At 38.9% G+C, this 22005-nt stretch overlaps 1 long non-coding RNA gene and 1 other non-coding gene across 2 annotated transcripts; one reads left to right on the forward strand and one right to left on the reverse strand.

Moving 5' to 3' along the window:
* LOC132615191 (uncharacterized) lies at positions 1–3800 on the forward strand. Its single transcript, XR_009572610.1, has 2 exons — positions 1–419; positions 3346–3800. It is a non-coding gene; the product is annotated as an uncharacterized LOC132615191 (long non-coding RNA).
* Positions 3801–19157: 15357 nt separating this feature from the next.
* LOC132616363 (small nucleolar RNA R71) lies at positions 19158–19261 on the reverse strand. Its single transcript, XR_009573149.1, has one exon. It is a non-coding gene; the product is annotated as a small nucleolar RNA R71 (small nucleolar RNA).
* Between the last annotated feature and the right edge of the window lie 2744 nt (positions 19262–22005).

The raw sequence follows: 22005 nt of genomic DNA on the forward strand, positions 1-22005 counted from the left end.
TTTTTTTTAAATTTTACTTCAATTTTGCATTTTTAATTTTAATTTAAGCTTGTTTTATTATTTTTGGTTAATTCACCAGTTTCACATCATTTAGAATTGTTTTAGACATGATTTGAGGTGTTGAAGTAGCTAAACAAATGCACAAAACTTTATTAAAATGACTTTCTGAACAAATTTGCACTCAATAGTCCCATAGTGCGGACCACGCTTGTTTTTCTGGTTTAGATGGTGTTTGTTAATTTTAGTCCAAGTAAGTGTTTTTATGTTTAGTAAAGTAATGCCTATGCATTCCTTCCAACTCTTGCGCCTGTTTCTCAGTTCCCCACGCCCCTCCACCTCTCAACATGCTTACACACCGCAACTCTTAACCCCGACTCTCTGCTTCTCACGCAGCTGCTCATACCACCAGTGATTAATAGGTAACTCCCTCTTCGTCCTTCTCCGCTTCTCTGCCCGTGACCCATTCCCCTACGGCAGAGTTTGTCTCATAGTATAGGGTAGAATTGTTGATTTTGATTTTGAATTCGAAATTGCCTCATGAATTGGTATCTTCTACTGGGTTAGACTGTTGAACTATAATTCTCATTTTTTTGGGAGGGTAATTCAATCTTCTAAGTGTGACAAGGACCTTGGTTAAGTTATGCTCACAACTTACTCGACAAATTATCTGAGAGAAAAATTAATTCGCCGGTGAAGTCTAAGTAACCGAGCGACATTACCAGCTGCCAAGAAGTACGTTTTGGTGTGTGATTTTGGTATGAGAGCAAGTTCGGAGCTGTTTTGAGCCCTGCGATAGATGGTAGTTATACTGAATTTTGGTAGGCAGTAATATGTTTGCATCGGGGATAAAATGAACTACATAGTCTATGATCTTTCCTTCTATGATTAAGTGTTTGAATTTGAGAACTATTTGGTAGCTTGAATTTGAGAACTATTTGGTAGCTTGAATATGTAAAAAGCATTTTTTTTTTTTTGTGAATCTTTCGTTTGTGGAGATGATGCTACTGTTATTTTCTGCAACTTAAACTCAAATGTGGGAGAAGAACAAGAACTTTCTTGTCTAAATAGGATAGAGTAATTGCACACCATGAAGTAATGAAGAATATGAAATCTTATGTGTATGCATATGTGCAAAGACATTTTTTTTTGGTGGAGAGTGCATATGAGCCATAAGTGAATTTGTGTTGGGAAATGCCTGCATCTTGTGTGATTATGGGGAGAATTTTCTAAAAGGGTACCTGTTGCTAATGAATAAAAGGAAATAATATGGAATGAAGTGTCCTCACTTTTGTTCCTAAATGTAAGTGAGAAATTATGCAAGTCTTCTATAGGAATTTTGGTGTCTGGAGATGATAACATGGTTAGTGGATGAGCTTCAACTCAGGTGCTGCTATAAACAAGTTGAAGACAGATCATAGAAAACTTTCTAATCCAAATAAAACGAAGTTGCTGCACTGGACCAGCCATCTTTTCAGGGAGTCCTTCTAACTTGAGCTTTATTTTTTCTAGTTGCGTTGAGGACAATATAACATTTTTAATTTGGCGGTGGATATTATCTTGTTTTGGATTGTATATTAGATGAATTATAGCGGATGATGATGTAAACTTGGCATGGATCAGTTATTTTCTTTAGTTACTTTTTTTTTTTTTCTATTTTTGTTGAGTTGTTATTTCATTTTGTAGTTTTCTTTTTATCTTTAGTTAGCTTCTTTAGTTTTTGTTAGTTCATTTTTTTTAGTAGCAATATCCTTGGCTTTTTCTTGTTCCACAGTTCTTTTTTCGAGGATGGTAATTTTCATTTTCTTTTGAACTGGGTGTTTTTAGGTAGTTTAGGAGTAAAAATGGTGGTGGGACGTGATATTTTTCCCCTTTGGCCAATTTCTGGCTTGCTTGTACCAACTTATTTAAACCTTGACACATGAATTCTTGATCTTTGAAAAAGAAAAATGATAGAAGTGAGGATTCTTGTTGTGACTTTTTGACCTAATGTCTTTTTAGACTAGAAATAACTTTTTGAATTCATTTGTTTCAGTTGAGTTTTGGATACATATTCTACTTAGATTTTCATGTGCCATGTGTGGTGAGGTATTTGTGAGTTCTTTTGAATTATTTGTGGTCTAGAACTTGTCTGAAATGTGTTTCAAGGCAAAATTGTAGGCTGCACTTGTTTTGAGAAATAATGTTAGGCCTTCCTTGGATCATTTTGTGCCTTAAATAGCCTACATTTTGCATGTTTTCCCTAGTCAACCTCCTTTGAGCTTTTGAACCTTTTTGTTGACAACCATGTTACAAGCTTTAACCTCTTGTTCTTAATGATCTATCGTTTGACACCATAACTCCCTAAGTGCTTTAACCTTGTAAAATAGGCTAAAACCCTAAATTTGGGGGTGATTACGTAAAGTGGTGATGTGAGAATTGCTTGAAAGGTGAAAACTTCAGAAGTGAAAGCAAAAATAAAAATAAAAATTGAAACCGCCTTCCTTGTTTCTTGAAAAAGAACAAAAGGAAAAAGGTGGGGTGGGGGGTGGGGAAGAGGAATAAAAGAAATGAGAGTTGTGAATAAATAGAAGATTAGGTGTTGAAAAAAAAATGAAGCAAAGGTTGGTAAAGTCTTGAAAGGAAGTGTGCTTTGATTGATGCAAATTGTAGTGTTTAGAGAGGTTTTGAGTCACTCTTATCTAAATTGTGCCCTACCTTAACCAAAAGCTTACATTACAACCCTTTCAGTCCTAATTGATTTTGAACCAAGTGTGTCTACATTAGTGAGAAATACATAAAAGGCAAGCCTATGGTTCTACATGTATGCATTGAACATCTTTGAGAGAGAGAGAGAGAGAGAGAGCGCTAATTCTTTCCATTTGATATCGCATTTGTGTTTTGAATTGCATTTTCTAAGTGTGAATTTGTTTCAATTTCCAATTGAGAGGAATGAATAGAAAAAAGTTTGTTTTGTGTCAAAGAGGCAAATTTGAAGCTTAAGTGTCATCACTTGATTGCTACTTTGATAAACTTGGTGTTTGAGCACTTGAAAAGAAGATGAAGTTTTTGAGAAGTTGTTAGAAGTTGTTGGTAATTCATATGTCTTGGATTAATTGTTGGTATCAATCAAAGTCGTGTTTGTGCTTAAAGTTGACTCTTTTGACTTGGTATGATGTGGGTGCACTTTTGAATACAGTCTTTAGAGAGAAATTTTATGTCTTGATTTGCTTGAGGATAAGCAACACTTTAAGTTTGGGGTTTTGATAAGTTGATATTTTACCAACTTATCTCTTCAGTAATCTTAGATTTTTTCCATGTTTGGTTGAGAAAGCGGTGAATTTAATGTCGTTTACTTCCATTTTACAGGTTTTATGTGATTTAGAAGTGATCAGGATGAAACCAAGTCAAAAGAGGCCAAATTGAAGAAAATGAGAAAACTGGCTAGAAGTGCAAAAAGTGGCCAGCATTGCAATTTCGAAAATCTGAAATATGAAGGGCTATTTTCGTCATTTTTTATGGGGAAAATTGAGGATCTACAAAAACAAGACTTGGGGGAAATTTCTCACATCTTTGGCCATTCTTCCAAGTTTAGGAGCAAGAAACTACACCTAGGGTTTGAAGATTTTGAGGCACTCAATGAGAATTTCTTTACCCATTTCTTCAACTCTTGCTTTTATTGTATATCTAAGTATTTAGCATTTTATTCCATCACTTTAATCTTGTTTATGCAAACATTCATATGTTAAAGTTTGGATCGAATCTCTTGTTTTGCTTATGTGTTAAACAATTTTTATTTCTAATGAAGTGGGTTAATGTTTCTCTATTTACTCTTCAAGCTTTAATGTCATTTAGTGGTTGCAAACATTATATGCGTCATTTTACCTTGGCTTTGTTTGGAAAAGAAAGTAAGGGTTAGGAAAAGAGTAAATAGCAAGTATTTGGGTCTTTAAACGTCATCTAATAACTTGAGCTAGGAATAAGATAGTTAACTTGAAGTTAAATTGATTGTGCTTTATATCACACTCTAAGGCTTGGAAATGCTTAGAGTGAAATTCATTGATTTGGTTGGAAGACTTTCAATGAGATTTTAAAAATCATTATCTATTAACATAAAATCGCTCTTAGTTGTAAAATTGTAAAATACATTCGATCGTTGCTTGAGAGTAATTTCTCTTGTTTTCCTTTGCTTGTGAGGCCATTGATCACTTTACCCGCTTTCTAGTTAGTTTTATCTTTGTTAGTTTTTAAATCAAAAATCAAATATTTAAAAAGTGGTTGGCTTAGCTTAGTTGGTTATAAATCCTTTACTTTCTTAATTGCCTTTATATTGTTCTCTGTGGGATTCTACCCCGACTCATAGTTGAGTAAATTATATTGCGACGATCGTGTACACTTTCACACTTGAGTTGTGGATTCGAACGTTATCAGCTTCTGAATGAATTGTGTCTATCAAATATAGAATCTACATTAAAATATGAATCCGTAGATACCCATATTGCTATACTTCTATTTAGAACCCTAGGGCGAGCCCAAAATAGCTAAACCCAAGCCCTAAGGACAAAATTAGAATTTTAGGTTAGAATTAGTTTACCCATAGCCTAATTAGTTTAGGTCCAGAAAATCATACATAACTAATCATGGATTGACCTTCAATTTAATTCCCAATTTCAACCTGAGGCTAAAACCCCCAATTTTCCCACCTCAAATCATGATTTAAGCTACTAATTAATGGTAGGATCTAAGAGATACAATTAAATTAAGGATTAGATCCTTACCCCCAAGCTTAAACAAGTGAATCCCTCTTGAAATCCCTCCAAACCGAGCTTTAGAATTTGAAAACGTGAAAATTAATGGTCCAATTTCTGCCCCTGCGAAGTCGCTTTTGCAAAACAGCTCGCAGATGCGTGCCTCACTAAAAGAACCCAAGGCTCACAGGTGCAGACACACATCTGCGCACCTGCGACCTTCCCTTCGCAGGTGTGAAGTCCTGTCCCCTAAGCCCACTTTCGTACCCGCAACCAACCTTCTATAGGTGCACCCAGTAGGCGCGCTCCCACATGTGCAAGTGCGAAGACACCAAAACCAGCAACTCTCAAACTCCCAAAAATTCCAATCCAACAATCGAAACTCATTCGGAACCCCGTGAACATAAATCAAACATGCAACTCAAGTATAAACAGTGCTATGAACTTGCTCGTGTACTCAAAACATTGATCCCACATCATTAAGGCACGCTTTTCTACAAAAATACTCTAACTTTCTCAAAAACCACAACTTAGCAACCAAACACCCAAAACCTTTACGAACCTCTCATAATATGTAGCAACCACCCAACTAAGTTAGAAATCACGTTCCGGATCTAAAGAAACTATCAGAATTCAATTTCGGATATGTTTACCCAAAAGTCAACTAGTGGTTAAAGCTTTTCTCAAAATCAAAAATTAGGTTTTCCTTTCTGATACTCATTCGATTGCCTCGATAACCCGCCACCTATTCCCGCAAAAGTCAAATACGCTAAAATAAAGCTAAGGGAAGGGTCATTTGGGCAAAAAGAGGTAAAATCAACAAAACGACCTAACGGATCGTTACATCATCCACCACTTGAACACAAGTTCGTCCTCGAATGTAAAGAGAAAGAAGTAACTGAATCGACGAAAAGATGGAATATCTACTCCATATGTCCAACTTGGTCTCTAATGTACCATGAAATTACGACATATTTGTTGCTATTTTCTTGAACTTTTGTGACTCTTTAAGTGTGCTTTATTTTGTTTCGTACGTTTTTGTGTGTTTGTAAAGATTAGACATTGAAAGATAAGAAATGAACAAAAATGAGCTAAGGACACAAGCTAGCATCTCATGTGAATCGCAGGAAAATCCTTTGAATCACGCAGGTAACGCACGACTTGTCTGAGATAGGAGTGGAAAATTTGGAGAAAAAGTATCACCCATGATTCACACGATTGACTTGCACAGCTTGCTTGTGAATCACAGACCTGCCATGCACCTCGCCTATAACTGAAGACTAAGGAGTTGAACTGTGCAGCGTGTGAGAGAAGTGCGCAACGCGAGATTCACGGGTTGCGCATGTGATTCGTTTCATTATTTGCAGAAGAGGTACGCAAGGGCATTTTTGTCCAATCTTCTTGCACGTTTTGGGATGTATAAATATTCTTTTAGGGTTTTGTAATGAGAATCTTCACTTTACTTTTTTGTTGTCTTTTAGCATTAAGAGCATTGAACAGTGGTGGTTGAAGGCTTTTAAGAAGAATCTTGTACTTTTGTCATCATCTTCCATTATATTTGTAAGCACCATGAATATTACTTTACTCTTGTTTTTTATTTAATTATTATGAGTAGCTAATATCATTAGCTAAGGTTATGGGATCAAATGTGTTAGTTATGTGATTGGGTTTTGTATTCAAAAGTCATTTGTATGTTAAAAATGTTTTCTATTAACTCTTCAAGCTTGAACGACTTTTAATAGTGACCAACATTATTTGTGCCTAAATACTTGTACTTTGCTTGGAAAAGAAGGTAGAAGTTAGGAAAAGAGTTAATTAGTAAGAATTTGGGGCTTTAAACACCATTTAATAGCTTGATCTAGGAATAGGAAAGTTACTTGAAAATAAAATGGGTGTTCACATTTGTAACATTCCAAGGCTTGAAAAAGCTTAATAATGATATTTACCAATTTGGCTGGAAGATTTTTGTTAACTTAAGTAACCCATTGTTTACTATATCTAGACATATAAATGAGTTGAATTGATACTCATTTGCATTAATTTCCTTTAGGACCACAACCTTAGTCCTTTTATCAATCAATTATATCCGCAACAAGATTTCTCTAGCAACTAGTGTGACAAACTTAAAACCAAACAATATTTATACCCCCTTCCATAGAAATATAGACTAATAGTCGAGCGTTACACTTGGTAAGTACATTTCTTCATTGTATTCTCTATGGGATCCAACCTCGTTGGGTTCTATATTTGACCAACGACCACTTTATACCTATTTAAAGATGTAATTTGGGCATATCAAATTTTGGCGTCGTTGCCGGGAAATACGGTCTAGAAATTTACCAATTAGTGTAAAACTCTACTTTTAGTCTTTATTTCTCTTCTTACTTTTTGTTGTTGATTGTGTTGATTCAGGTGAAATGACGGATACCAAATCCGATGATGGCATTGTGGAGGAGTCCGGGTATGCAGCCGCTATCCGCCCACCTCCGCTTCAAGGGATCGCGAGTTTCTATGTTAACAAGACAATGTTGCACCTGCTCAACACTAAGGGCCTATTCGGAGGTCTACCCATTGATGGCCCGAATAGGCACTTTAAGAAATTTCTTGGGTTGTGTACCACTAACGTGCTCCCGAACATCTCAAGCGAGGCGATCAAGTTAAGGATTTTCCCATTGTCTCTCACGGGGGAAGCCACCGCATGGTTGGATGATCTTCCATCCGGGTCCATCACTACTTGGCCGGAATTAACCGAACCTTTCCTCAAGAAGTTTTTCCCTCCATCTCGGATGTTGCAACTCCGTGACAAAATCAATAACTTTCATCAACTTCCAAATGAGGCTCTTCATGAAGCTTGGGCTCGATTCAAAAAGAAAGTCAAGAGTTTCCCAAAGCATGGTGATGTGCCCCGTAATTTCGGCACATTTGATGCTTTTAACGGAGAGTTTTACTTGTTTTCAAGAAAGTTCGTGTCGTTTTTATGTGGGTTTTGTTGTGTTTCAAGTTTTCAATGTTTATATGGCGAAAATTGGAGAAGTTATGTGAAAAGTTGCAAAAAGAAGTGAAAAATGGCAAGTTGACTGAACAGGCATTTTGACCGGACAACAGACGGACCGCAGAACATTCTACGGCACGTCAGTATCATACACTTGTCGTAGGATACTTGTGACCAAAGGAAATTTCACGGAGCAAAAGACGGTCCGCAGAATATTCTATGGACCGTAAAAGCCACCGTCAAGCAGTAACAGAGAGCAACTCAGCCATGGGAAATTCTACAGAGCAATTATACGGACCGTATAACATTTGATGGTCCGTCAAAGTGGAAGCGCAGAAAGTCTGATGAAGTCAGTTTGATGGCTAAAGGAGGAATTTTGACGGACCGTATAACTTTTTACTCTCCGGTGAACAGTGCCGACGGGGGCAGTTTTGTCATCTTATTTCTCACGACTTGGACCATTATAAATACTCATTGTAGGGTTTGTTTAGATTATTGTTGATTAGATTTTAATTCTATTTCCCTAGCATTGAATACTCATAGTTTTTGAAGCTTTTTGGAGAAAAGACAATTGCAATTACTTTATTCTAATTCCAATCAATCGTAAGCATTATGATTTCTATTATCTCTTATTGTTCCTCATTTACTATGAGTAGCTAAACCAATTACTAAGGTTGTGAACCCTAGGATGAGTGTTTTGTGATTGGGGATTGATATTGATATATGCATAATGGATTGTTAGGGTTTATTTATTCTTTTGTTCTTCATTCATAATTGATGGTTCCAAACATTGATTAAAGCCATAAATTTTACTTAACTTGGGAAAGTGAGTAGGGTTTGGTAGGAATAAATTGTCACGACCCAACCGAAGAGTCATGACGGGCACTCGGTGCTAACCTACCGAGCACCTCTGAACATACATCTCATAGTCATTTCTAGGTGGGCCACAAAGCTAGCTCATGAGCGTCATACTTTGTAAGGGCATATATCACAAGATAACGACACATCTTTATTCAATCATCAACAACTATGCCCATAAACATAAGCCAACAAGGCTGCCAAAATGTTGTACAACAGTATGGACTAATAAGTTTAAGGAAAATCTAGCTACATACATCTCTCTACGAGCCTCCATATAGAATACAGGAATCCATAAAGACGGGGCAGGACTCTGCCATGCCCAAGTATATACACAAAAGAGTAGTACCAATAAACTGCAGCCCCGAAGCAAATGGAGCGCTCCTGAGACTCCGCTGATGAAGCCCCTAAAGATTAGATCCGCCTACCTGTTTACCTACGGGCATGAACGCAACGTCCACAAGAAAGAACGTCAGTACGAACAATGTACTGAGTATGCAAGGCATGAATAATAACATAACATGAGATATGGAACATAACATGAGATAAAGAGATAACCTGTACATCTGTTTGCCTCTTAAGGCGGATACCATGCATGCTTAGCCTTTTTAAAGAAAACATTTCTCATACATATAAAACATAATAGTGCTGTGGAACGTGCAACCCGATCCATAAATATTATATATTATGTTGCCGCGAAACAAATGGCCCGATCAATTTATCCATATATCCTGCGTCCGGGGCGATATCATAGTACACCAGCTGATCATGTGGTTATGCGTATATAACGCCTCGCCCTTTTTCCCATATCCCATATGTACATACATAATGTACATATATCATATAAGTAGCATGCATGAGAGCCCAAATAGAAGCTACTACTTTATCGGAGTGACGTAAGGTCGGTAACCTCCGATTTATATTATGGAACAATCATTGTCGATATCTCACCTTGAAGGAACAAGTAACTTAAGGTGAGATCAACAACAATGAATAAAATCAAGAAAATCATGAAATAAGCTCAATAATCTCATAATAGCATCAAAACCATAAGCTTTGGAATCTCTAGAATGGAATCATCATCATCATCATCAATATCATCATAGAAAACATCTATCTTTAGCATCACAAGAACTTGAGAATCATGAACTTCTAGCTTTTTGGGAATAAGGACTTTATGGAAAACATGTATGGGTTCATATGAAAAGAATCATGCCTTTAGAAAGAAAGGGAGTAGCCTTAACATACCTTTTTGGTCTCCTACTACTTAACGCTTATCTTCCCAAGCTCGTAAATCTACATTCAAGAGAATTCATATTATTGTTAGGCTTATTGTCAGGCTTATCTTAAGCCTTCAAATTAAATCCTTTTAAAATCTTCTGAAATTCGAGCAGCATCTCTCCTATTTATATCCGTAGCCCGAAATCACAATACCAACAAACAACAACAACAACACCAACATCAATAACATCATCGTCAATATCAAAATATTCCGTAAAGTATCCCACACGATGTTTATTTGATTTCTCAACCAACTAGTTTATTATACGACCATTTGATAACTTTATCTCCGTCAATAAACCTAAATTAATATCAATAGGGAGAGATTCTTACCTTATTCCCCCTAGAGCCGTAATATCTTCAATATTCACCTTGAATCCAAGCCAAGACTCACCACAATACGATACTATGATCACAACTATATGCCATCCGAACCTAAATCCTGAGATTTTACTTGATTTGCGCTAAAATTTTATGGACGAAAGTTTGGGGAATGTTCTAGAGGTTTTAGGATATTTTTAAGGGGTGGTTTGGCTGAAAATAAGAGGTAAACCCCCTTTTACATTGTTTTAAAGTCGGTTTGCACCGACTTAATTTTTGGTCTTCGCGTTCGCCACCTTGGTCGCGTTCGCGATGAGTTTCCCAGTTGCTTCCCTTCTCGTTCGCGCCACCTTGGTCGCCTTCGGGCAGGTTTAATCCTTGCTCTGGCAGTCCATCTTGAAATGCTCATGACGTTTGATTCCGATGTCTATCGAAGAGCGGTTTGTTGCGTTAGAAACTAGATTTCCCGAACTTCAATTTAGGCTTTTGTTTTGCTTCAAAACTCCTAATATACTTGGAGCTATTCCTTTCTCAAGTTAGATCAAAATTATCATACAAACCTTGCCCATCTTTTCATTAACGTTCCAACAAACTTAATCTCCTTATCACTTGTTTTTCCAATCCTTCCATGACCAATTACATGAACTTAAACCCTCATAACCATAAGGTAGGCGCATATAATCTCATATATCCTAGAAATTAACTCCAATGTCTACAATTTAACAAGTAGCATTTAACGAATTTCAACATACAAAACTACAAGGTATAACATTTCTACCCCCTTAGAAACATTAGTCCTCGAATGTTAAACTCTTTAGGAATTCTACAAAAATTTCGTTAGAGTTTCCCTTCTAATTGTACCACTACCATCCTGTCACAACAACCCAAAATATACAGTTCCTCACAGGGATACAACATCAATATCCATATTGGCCACACACGACCAAGAAATCATTCAAAGAAGCATCACATACCTGAGGATGATAGTGTCTCTGTCTGAAGCTCTTCTTGGGGTGGAAATAGATGCGAATACCTGGACTTCATATCTTTCTGTGCTTCCCATGTCATTTCTTCTCTGTTATTATTCCTCCATAGAACTTTAACTAAGGCTACATCTTTGGTTCTCAGCCTCCAAACTTGTCTATCCAGGATTGCAATGGGGACTTCTTCGTAGGACAATTTTTCAGTAACTCGGACATCATCTACAGGCACAGTTCTGGAAGGATCTCCAACGCACTTACGAAGCATTGACACTTGAAAAACTGGGTGGACTGACTCCAAATCTGAGGGCATATCTAACTCATAAGCCACTTGACCTACCTTGCGCACAATCTTGTAAGGCCCAATATATCAGGGACTAAGCTTGCCCTTCTTGCCAAATCTCATTACCCATTTCATTGGTGATACTTTAAATAATACCAGTTGTTAACTTGGAATTCCAAGTCTCGTCGACAATTGTCCGCATAGGATTTCTGATGATTTTGAGCTGTTAATAGTCGATCCTGAATAAGCTTAATCTTTTCCACCGCTTGCTGGATCAAGTCTGGGCTTACTAACTTTGTCTCCCCTACTTCGAACCATCCAATTGGTGATCTATATTTCCTCCCATATAGAACTTCATATGGGGCCATTTGAATGCTGGAGTGGTAACTATTGGTGTATGCAAACTCAATAAGCGGCAAATGATCATCCCAATTACCTCCAAATTCTAGCACACATGCCCTTGTCATATCTTCAAGGGTCTGAATAGTGCACTCAGCTTGCCCATCAATCTGTAGATGAAACACTATGCTAAGTTTCACCTGAGTTCCGAAACCTTCTTGAAAGGACTTCCAGAAATTAGCTGTAAATTGTGCTCCTCTATCGGTGATAATGGATACTGGAATACCATGAAGTTGTACTATTTTTTTGATATACAGCTTTTGTATAATCTTCTGCTGCGTACGTAGTTCTGACAGGTAGAAAATGAGGTGACTTTTTTAGTCTATTCACAATCACCCATATAGAGTCATACTTACGCTGGGAACGAGGCAAGCCTGTAATGAAGTCCATATTAACCACTTCCCATTTCTAGGTTGGAATTTCCATAGCTTGCAACAATCCTCCAGGCTTCTTATGCTCAATTTTCACTTGTTGACAATTAGAACATTGAGCTACAAACTCCGCTATATCTTTCTTCATTCCATCCCACCAATATATCGACTTGAGATCATGATACAATTTTGTTGCTCCCGGATGAACAGAATAACGGGAATGATGGGCTTCCTCCAGAATTTGTCATTGTAGCCCTACAACATCAGGAACACATAATCTGCCTTGATACCTGAGAACTTCATCTGTAGGAATCTCAAATGGTGACTTGTTCTTCTTCTGAGGAAGTACATCCCTATAATGAGCTAACATGGGGTCCTTACACTGGTGCTTCTTTACCTCCTCTACTAAGGATGAAACAGTTGGGTTCTGAACAATAACTCTCGCACTGCCCGAGTCCATTAAGCGAACTCCCAGACTGGCTAGTTGTTGAAGCGCTCGAGCTAACTCCCTCTTCTTCAGTTGAACATCACATATACTGCCTATGGATTTGCGGCTAAAAGCATCGGCTACTACATTTTCCTTTCCAGGATGATATAAAATACTTATATCATAATCTTTCAGTAGCTCCAACCACCGCCTTTGTCATAAATTCAATTCCTTCTGTTTGAAATTATATTTAAGACTCTTGTGATCTGTATAAATATCAACATGAACGCCATATAAGTAATGTCTCCACATTTTCAGTGCATGAATAACTGCAACTAACTCTAGATCATGAGTCGGGTAGTTTTTCTCATGTTTCCGCAACTGTCTCGAAGCATAAGCAATAGCTTTGCCATGCTGCATCAACACACAACCTAGCCCAACACCTGAGGCATCACAATAGATAACATAGCTCTCCGATCCTTCGGGAAATGTTAGGACTGGGGCCGAAGCCAATCTGTCCTTCAGCTTCTGAAAACTGCGCTCACATGCGTCCGTCCACTGAAATTTAACTGATTTCTGAGTCAGCTTCGTCAGTGGTGCCGAAATAGAAGAGAATCCTTCTACAAATCTTTTGTAGTAATAGGCCAACCCCAGAAAACTACGGACCTCCGTAGGTGTTGTAAGCCTTGACCAAGTCTTCACAGCTTTAATCTTCTAGGTATCTACTCGAATACCATTAGCGAAAATAATATGTCATAGAAAAGTTACAGAATTCAGCCAAAACTCACATTTTGAAAACTTGGCATATAGTTCCCGAGCCTGAAGAATTCCAAGAACAGTGCATAGATGATCTGCATGCTCTGCCTCCGATCGAGAATATACAAGAATATCATCGATGAATACAATCATGAATAGGTCTTGAAAAGGCCTGAACACGTTATTCATCAGATTCATGAATACCACTGGGGCGTTAGTCAATCCAAACGACATTACTTAGAACTCGTAATGGCCATATCTAGTACTGAAGGCTATTTTCAGGATGTCCTCTTCCTTAACTCTCACTTGGTGGTATCTTGATCTTAAATCTATTTTTGAAAATCACTTGGCACCCTGCAATTGATCGAACAAATCGTCAATCCTTGGAAGTGAATATTTATTTTTTATTGTCACCTTATTCAATTTCCTGTAGTCGATACACATCGGTAAGGATCCATCTTTCTTTCTTACAAACAACACAGGTGCTTCCTATAGCGATAAACTAGGCCTAATAAAGCCTTTTTCCAGCAGATCTTTCAGTTGCGCCTTTAACTCCTTTAATTCTGCAGGGGCCATTCAATAAGGAGGAATAGATATGGGCTTACTATCCGACAATACATCAAGGGTAAACTCAATCTCCCGTTATGGTGGAAGACCGGGAAACTCGTCCGAAAACACATCTAGAAACTCATTCACTACTGGCATAGATTGAAGAGTTGGCAGTTTTGCTTCTGTGTCTTGAACTCGGACTAAATGATAGATATGGCCCTTAGCAATCATTTTCCTTGCTTTGAGTTAGGAAATAAACCTACCTTTCGGGGATGCCGTATCACCTTTCCATTCTGAAACTAGTTCTCCCAAAAACTGGAAACGAACCATTTTTGTTCTGCAATCAACATTGACATAACAGGAGGCCAACCAATCCATACCCATAATGACATCAAAATGTAACATTTTCAACTCATGTAAGTCAGCCATAGTATGACGGTTGAAAACTACAACCACACAATTCCTATATACTCGCCTAGCTACCACTGGGTCCCCTACGGGTGTGGACACCTCAAAAGGTTTGATTGGCTCAGGTTTCACCCCAATACGATCGACAATATAAGGAGTAATATACGACAAAGTAGAACCCAGATCAATCAATGCATATACATCATGAGAGGATACTGACAATATACATGTGACAACATCAGGGGAGGACTCAAGATCCTATCGTCTAGCTAGTGCATATATACGGTTCTAAGGGCCGCTTGAACTGGATGCTCCTCCTCTGCCTCTATCACGACCTCCTGGTGCCAGTGAATCTTGCCCCATAGGGCCTATGGACGATGAAAAACCAGTTGCTGATCCCGTGGGCTGAACCTTATCTCTGCCTTTCCTAAATAGACAATCACACATCCTATGACCAATCCGTCCGCAAGCGTAACAAGCGTCTGAGCCTAAGCGGCACTGTTCTGAATGCGGCCTACCATATTAATTATACTGTGGTAAGGGCGGTCTCATCTGACTGGAATCACCTCGATACTGGGAACCCGAAACTTTGGAGCTCTGACCCGGTCCTGAATAAATAGGGCAATCAAATCTCTTGCTCGCAAATCGATGAGGTGCACTAGCCACTGATTGGCCTGAATGCCTAGAATACTACTGCCTTTGACCCCCTCTGAACTCGCTAGCAGCACCGAAAGATCTAGCCCTGTTACTATACCCTCTATCAGAATCACGCTCACCCCTTTGCAGCTGCTGCTGTTCTTCCAAATTCTGGGCATGGGCCTGAATACGTGCAATATCTATCCCATCCTGAAGTGAGGCCTCAAGCACTCCTTAATCAAATTTGGCCCCAAACCACTCACGAACCAGTGTACACAGTCCCCCATATCGGCTATCATGGCTAGAGCATACCTAGCCAGGAAATTAAAGCGAAGACTGTACTCTTGAGCACTCATATTCCCTTGCCAAAGATTCAAAAACTTGTTAGTTCTAGCCCGTCGAACCTCCGGTGGCAAATAATATCGGAGGAAGGCATCTACGAACTTTTACCATACCGGGGGAGGTGCATTTACCTCTCTCGAAGACATCCAAGTGTTGTACCAATGGATGGCCACATCCCGCAATCTATAAGAAGCCAATTCTGCTGACTCAGTATCAGAAGCATGTATTATCCGTAGCATCCTCAGTATCTCATCTATAAAGCCCTGCGGGTCTTCATCCGGTTTTGACCCGTAAAATTTTGGAGGGTTCAAGCTAATAAAATCACGAGCTCTTGCACTGACTGATCTATCACCACGGCCCGCATCTTGTCGCTGAGCCTGAGTGGCAACTAACTGGGTCAACAACTGAATGGTCTCTCTCATCTCCTGACCGGAGGCATCTGGTGGAGGAACTAGGGGTGTTGGAGCTGGAGATGAGGCCCCTTCATGCTTATCTGAAATGGGTAGAGTAGGAGAGGTCCGAGATGGAACCTCATTATGAGATCACCCTCTTCTATCTCTGCTGGTAGCTCCCGTCCAATCCTCCTTCAGGCCACCGTCTTGCCCTTCTGGGCCGCTGTAGCTTTCCTCTTCACAGGCATCGCTGAAATCATAACACACGATTAGGAAAAAGGGGATCTTGATAACATATCTCTATCGCACGATCTAAGATAAGAAAAAAAGGACAATCATTTCTAAATGCCCTGCAGCCTCATGTTTATAAGTGTGGCGTGCTTCACACCTATAAGGAAGACTCTACTGGACACGACTCGTAGACATAACCTAAGACAAACTGCACTGATACCACTTTTGTCACGACCCAACCGGAGGGTCATGACGGGCACCCGGTGCTAACCTACCGAGCACCTCCGAACATACATCTCATAGTCATTTCTAGGTAGGCCACAAAGCTAGCTCATGAGCGTCATACTTTGTAAGGGCATATATCATAAGATAACGACACATCTTTATATAATCATCAATAGCTATGCCCATAAACATATGCCAACAAGACTGCCAAAATGTTGTACAGTAGTATGGACTGATAAGGTTAAGGAACATTCAGCTACATACATATATCTACGAGCCTCTATATAGAATACAGGAAAACATAAAGACATGGCAGGACTCCGCCATGCCCAAGTCTATACACAAAAGAGTAGTACCAATAAACTGCAGCTCTGAAGCAAATGGAGCACTCTTGAGACTCCGCTGATGAACCCCTAAAGATTAGATCCGCCTACCTGTTTACCTACGGGCATGAATGTAGCGTCCACAAGAAAGTACGTCAGTACTAACAATGTTCTGAGTATGAAAGACATGAATAATAACATAAAACGAGATATGGAACATAACATGAGATAAAGAGATAACCTGTACATCTGTTTGCCTCTTAAGGCAGATACCATGCATGCTTAGCCTTTTTAAAGAAAACATTTCTCATACATATAAAACATAATAGTGCTGCGGAACGTGCAATCCGATCCATAAATATTATAGATTATATATGTTTCCGCGGAACGAACAGCCAGTTCTATTTATCCATATATCCCGCATTCGGGACGATATCATAGTACACTAGCTGATCAGGTGGTTATGCGTATATAACGCCTCGCCCTTTTTCCCATATCAAATATGTACATACATAATGTACATATATAAGATAAGTAGCATGCATGAGAGCCCAAATAGAAGCTACTACTTTATCGGAGTGACGTAAGGTCGGTAACCTCCGATTTATATTATGGAACAATCATCGTCGCTACATCTCACCTTGAAGGAACAAATAACTTAAGGTGAGATCAACAACAATGAATAAAATCAAGAAAATCATGAAATAAGCTCAATAATCTCATAATAGCATCAAAACCATAAGCTTTGGAATCTCTACAATGGAATCATTATCATCATCAATATCATCATGGAAAACATCTATATTTAGCATCATAAGAACTTGAGAATCATGAAATTCTAGCTTTCTGGGAGTGAGGACGTTATGGAAAACATGTATGGGTTCATATGAAAAGAATCATGCCTTTAGAAAGAAAGGGAGTAGCCTTAACATACCTCTTTGGTCTCCTACTACTTAACGCTTATCCTCCCAAGCTCGTAAATCTACATTCAAGAGAATTCATACTGTTGTTAGTCTTATCGTCATACTTATCTTAAGCCTTCAAGTTAAATCCCTTAGAATCTGCCGAAATTCGGGTTGCATCTCCCCTGTTTATATCCCTAGCCCGAAATCACAATACCAACAACCAACAACGACAACACCACCAACATCAACAACATCATCGTCAATACCAAAATATTCCATAAAACATCCCACACGATGTTTATTCGATTTCTCAACTAATTAGTTCATTATACGACCATTTAATAGCTTTATCTCCATAAATAAACCTAAATTACTATCAATAAGGAAAGATTCTTACCTTATTCCCACTAGAGCCATAATATCTTCAATATTCACCTTGAATCCAAGCCAAGATTCACCGCAATACGATACTATGATCACAACTATATGCTATCTGAACCTAAATCCCAAGATTTTACTTGATTTGCGCTACAATTTTATGGACGGAAGTTGGGGAATGTTCCAGAGGTTTTAGGATATTTTTAAGGGGTAGTTTGGCTGAAAATAAGGGGTAAACCCCCTTTTATATTGTTTTAAAGTCGGTTTGTACCGACTTAATTTTTGCTTTTCGCGTTCGAGAAGAGTTGCCCAGTTGCTTCCCTTCGCGTTCGCACCACCTTGGTCGTGTTTGCGTAGTGTTAATCCCTGCTCTGGCAGTTCATCTTGAAATGCTCGTAACGTTTGATTCCGATGTCAGATCGAAATGCAATTTGTTGCGTTAGAAACTAGACTTCCCGAACTTCAAAAGAAATATCTTTAATTGTTGGGAAACATTAGGGATTCAATTCGAGGTTAAGTCCATTCTTATAACGATCCATTTGAAGTATATCATAGCATAAACTTTCTCTAAAAGGGGACACAACCTTGGTTTCCTTTATCCATTTATTACCACCAAAAGGAATTAGTTAATAAACAACCAATTTTCTACAAACTCAACGGAATACGAAACTAGACTGCAAGAAAGTACTATATGACTTTATTAACCTTTTCACACCATATTACCTGTGGGATTCAACCCTAACCTTGTTGGGTTACTATATTTGATATGGTCCGCTTTACATCATTTAATAGGTGTAATTTGAACGTATCAAATTTTGGCGTCGTTGCCAGGGAATACGGTTTTGAAATTACTAAAGAGCTTGTGCCTTACTTAAAATATTTTTCTATTCCATCACACCTTGTTTGCTGTTTACTGTGAACCGGTTGATCATGAACAACAGAGGGGGACGTGGAGCAGGTGGTAATAGGAATGTGCTGGTGCAAGACCCACTAGTAGAAGTGAAAATGGAGAATGTTTTTGTGAATATGTTAGAAGAGGTGGAATATGCCTCTGCTATTGTTCCACCGAGGATTAATGCTGCAAACTGCAAGATTGACTCCACTATCTACCAACTATTCAAACTTGAGGGATATTTTCGAAAATCTACCGATGATGACCCTCACCAACATTTGAAGAACTTCTTGGGTGTGTGTGTTTCTAACTTATGCAGAATGTTGTTCCAGATGATGTTGTTGGGCTAAGAGTTTTCAAATACTCTTTAGCCGGTGAAGTGAGAGTTTGGTTTGAGAAGCTGCCCTACAACACTATTCATATGTGGGGAGAGCTTGTTGCTGGTTTTCTTAAGTAATGGTTTCCGCCAAGCAAGAAAGTTGAGATACGTGACAAGATATATGATTTCAAACAGCTTCTGGAGGAACAACTATTTGAAGCTTGGGATATATTCAAGGAATATTTATAGAAGTCTCCTAATCATGGTTTTCCAGAAAATATTTTGATGGAGAAGTTCTATAGAGGGCTAGATCCGTTGACACAATCTGTCGCAAATAATGTAGCTAGTGGGTGTTTTATGGACAAGACTTATGCTCGAATCACTCAATTGCTTGATAAGCTTACTACTCACAATCAAGCATGGCATTCAGATTGTATTGACAGTGTAGCCTATGGAGCTCTAATGATCCATAACATTGTGAAGGAGAACCAAGAAACTCAGCAGGCTAGGTCAGATAGCAATTAATATTTCTTTGCTGGTCAGGAGACATGATGAAAAGGAAGCGAAGAAGGTTAATGTTGTTGAGGAAGTTCTAGGAATGCCCAAGGAAATGTACCAAGTTCAAGAGGGTCCATATCAAGAGGGGCCTTCTATGAAGTACAAGGATGCTAACTATGTTAATAACTCTCAAGGGGGTTACCAAAGGCAGAATTATCAAGGAGGCAATCAAAATTAGACTCAGAATCAATGGAGACCTCAACAGGGACAAGGTAATTACAACAACTATGGTGGCTCGAACCAGGGAAACTACAACAATAATAATAACTTTAGAAATAGGAGTTCCAATCCCCATATTCCATTGAAGGGTCAGTCGACTGAACAAGGGAGTTCTAAGTTGGAGAGCATGCTTGAAAAGGTGCTAGTCAACCAAGACAAAGCAAATAGAACATTGAAGAGGATGACAGAAACAGTGGGATCTCAAACGGCTTCCATTTAGAAGCTCGAGTCGTAGATGCGAGATATTTCTAGAGAACAACACCCTCCACACAAGGGAGGACTTGTTAGTGACACTATTCCGAATTTGAAGAATGAGGGAGGTGGTGTAGACCGTGCATATGCTATCAGTACTCGGAGTGGTAAAATACTCTAAAGTGCTAAAAAGAAGGTGATAAATCTCGAGCCAGTTGCTGAAGAAGAAGAGGCGCAATCTGATGTGCCAACAATTATTGATGAGGTCTAGACAGAAGTTCCTATTGTTAAGCAGGTTGTTGATGATCCAGAAAGTTCTAAAAAGCAAGAGGGCAAGAATGACACTAGCAAGTCAATGGTTAAAGGGGCTCTTCATCCTTTGAATCAATTATTTAAAACCACACCTCCCTTTCCTTAGAGGTTGGCGAAGAAGACCGAAAATGCTAAGTGTCAGAGATTATATGATCAGCTGAAGCAGTTATCGATGAACATTCCACTTCTGGATGCTGTCAAAGAGATGCCAGGATTTGGAAAGTATTTGAAAGATTTACTGACAAAGAAGAGGTTTGTGAAGCATGACACTGTGAGTGTGACTTGCCGTGTTAGTTCTGTTATATCCACCACCAATGTTCAGAAGAAGAAGGGTCTAGGGGCCTTTACTATTCCATGTTCTGTTGGTCAGCATGATTTTGCGCGCGCTTTATGTGATGACAGGGCTAGCATAAATCTCATGCCTCTTTCTATCTATAAGAAATCGGGTTTGGGAATGCTTAGACCTACCACCATACGATTGCAGATGGCTGATAGATCTATTAAAAGGCCAGTTGGAATGGTGGATGATGTGCATGTTAGGGTTGGTGACTTCTTGTTGCCTGCTGATTTTGTAATCCTCAATTGTGTTATTGATAGGGATATTCCTATTATCTTGGGGAGACCTTTCCTTGCTATAGGAAAGGCTCTTATGGATTTGAAAAGAATGAAATCAAATTTTGAGTCAACAATGAGGAAGTTAATTTCCAAGCGAGTAAGGGGATGAAGTTACCGAGTGCTTACGAAAGCATTTTGGTTGTTGATTCTGTTGATGTGGTGGATGAAGCTGTTGAATTTAAAATGGAGGAAGAGTGTTTGGGTGAGGCTCTAGCAACCATTCTTGTGAACTTTGATGTTGATGATATGGAAGGTCATGTAGAGATGGTGAATTCTCTTGTGGGGCTAGGTTCCTATTCTTACCAACCAAAGAAGCTTGACCTTGACCTTGAAAATAGAAAGACACCTCCAGCAAAATAATCTATTGAGGAGCCGCTGAAGCTTGAGCTTAAGCAGCTTTCTTCACATCTGAGGTTTAAATTTCTGGGTGCTAATAATACTTTGCCAGTGATTGTGTTTGCATTGCTGAATGATGAGCAGACAAAGAGGTCGCTAGAAATTTAGAGAGAATACAAACGTGCAATTGGGTAGACCGTTGCAGACATTCGGGGTATACCTTTTGGTATTTGTGAGCACAAAATTCAGCTGAAAGAGGATAGTACACTGATTGTTGAACAACAGAGAAGATTGAATCCACCCATGCAAGAAGCAGTCAAGAAAGAGATTATAAAATGGTTAGGCTGGAGTTATTTATCCTATTGCAGATAGTAAATGGGTGAGCCCGATCCAATGTGTCTCGAAGAAGGGAGGCATCTTGGTGGTCCCTAATGCTAAGAACGAATTGATTCCTACAAGGACGGTGACTGGGTGGCGTGTCTATATGGATATTCGAACGCTGAATTTTGCTACTTGTAAGGACCACTTCCCCATGCCTTTTATTGATCAGATGCTTGATCGGCTGGCGGGAAGGTCATATTATTTCTTCCCAGATGGGTACTTTGGCTACAATCAAATTAATATTGCTCTTGAAGATGAGGAGAAGACTACTTTCACGTGTCCTTATGGGATGTTTGCTTTCAACAGGATGTTGTTTGGTCTTTGTAATGCACCAACTACTTTTCAGCGGTGTATGATGTCTATTTTCTCAGATATGGTTGAGGACTTCTTGGAGGTCTTC

This window comes from Lycium barbarum, chromosome 10, assembly GCF_019175385.1.
Source record: "Lycium barbarum isolate Lr01 chromosome 10, ASM1917538v2, whole genome shotgun sequence".
In the NCBI taxonomy this organism is placed as follows: Eukaryota; Viridiplantae; Streptophyta; class Magnoliopsida; order Solanales; family Solanaceae; genus Lycium; species Lycium barbarum.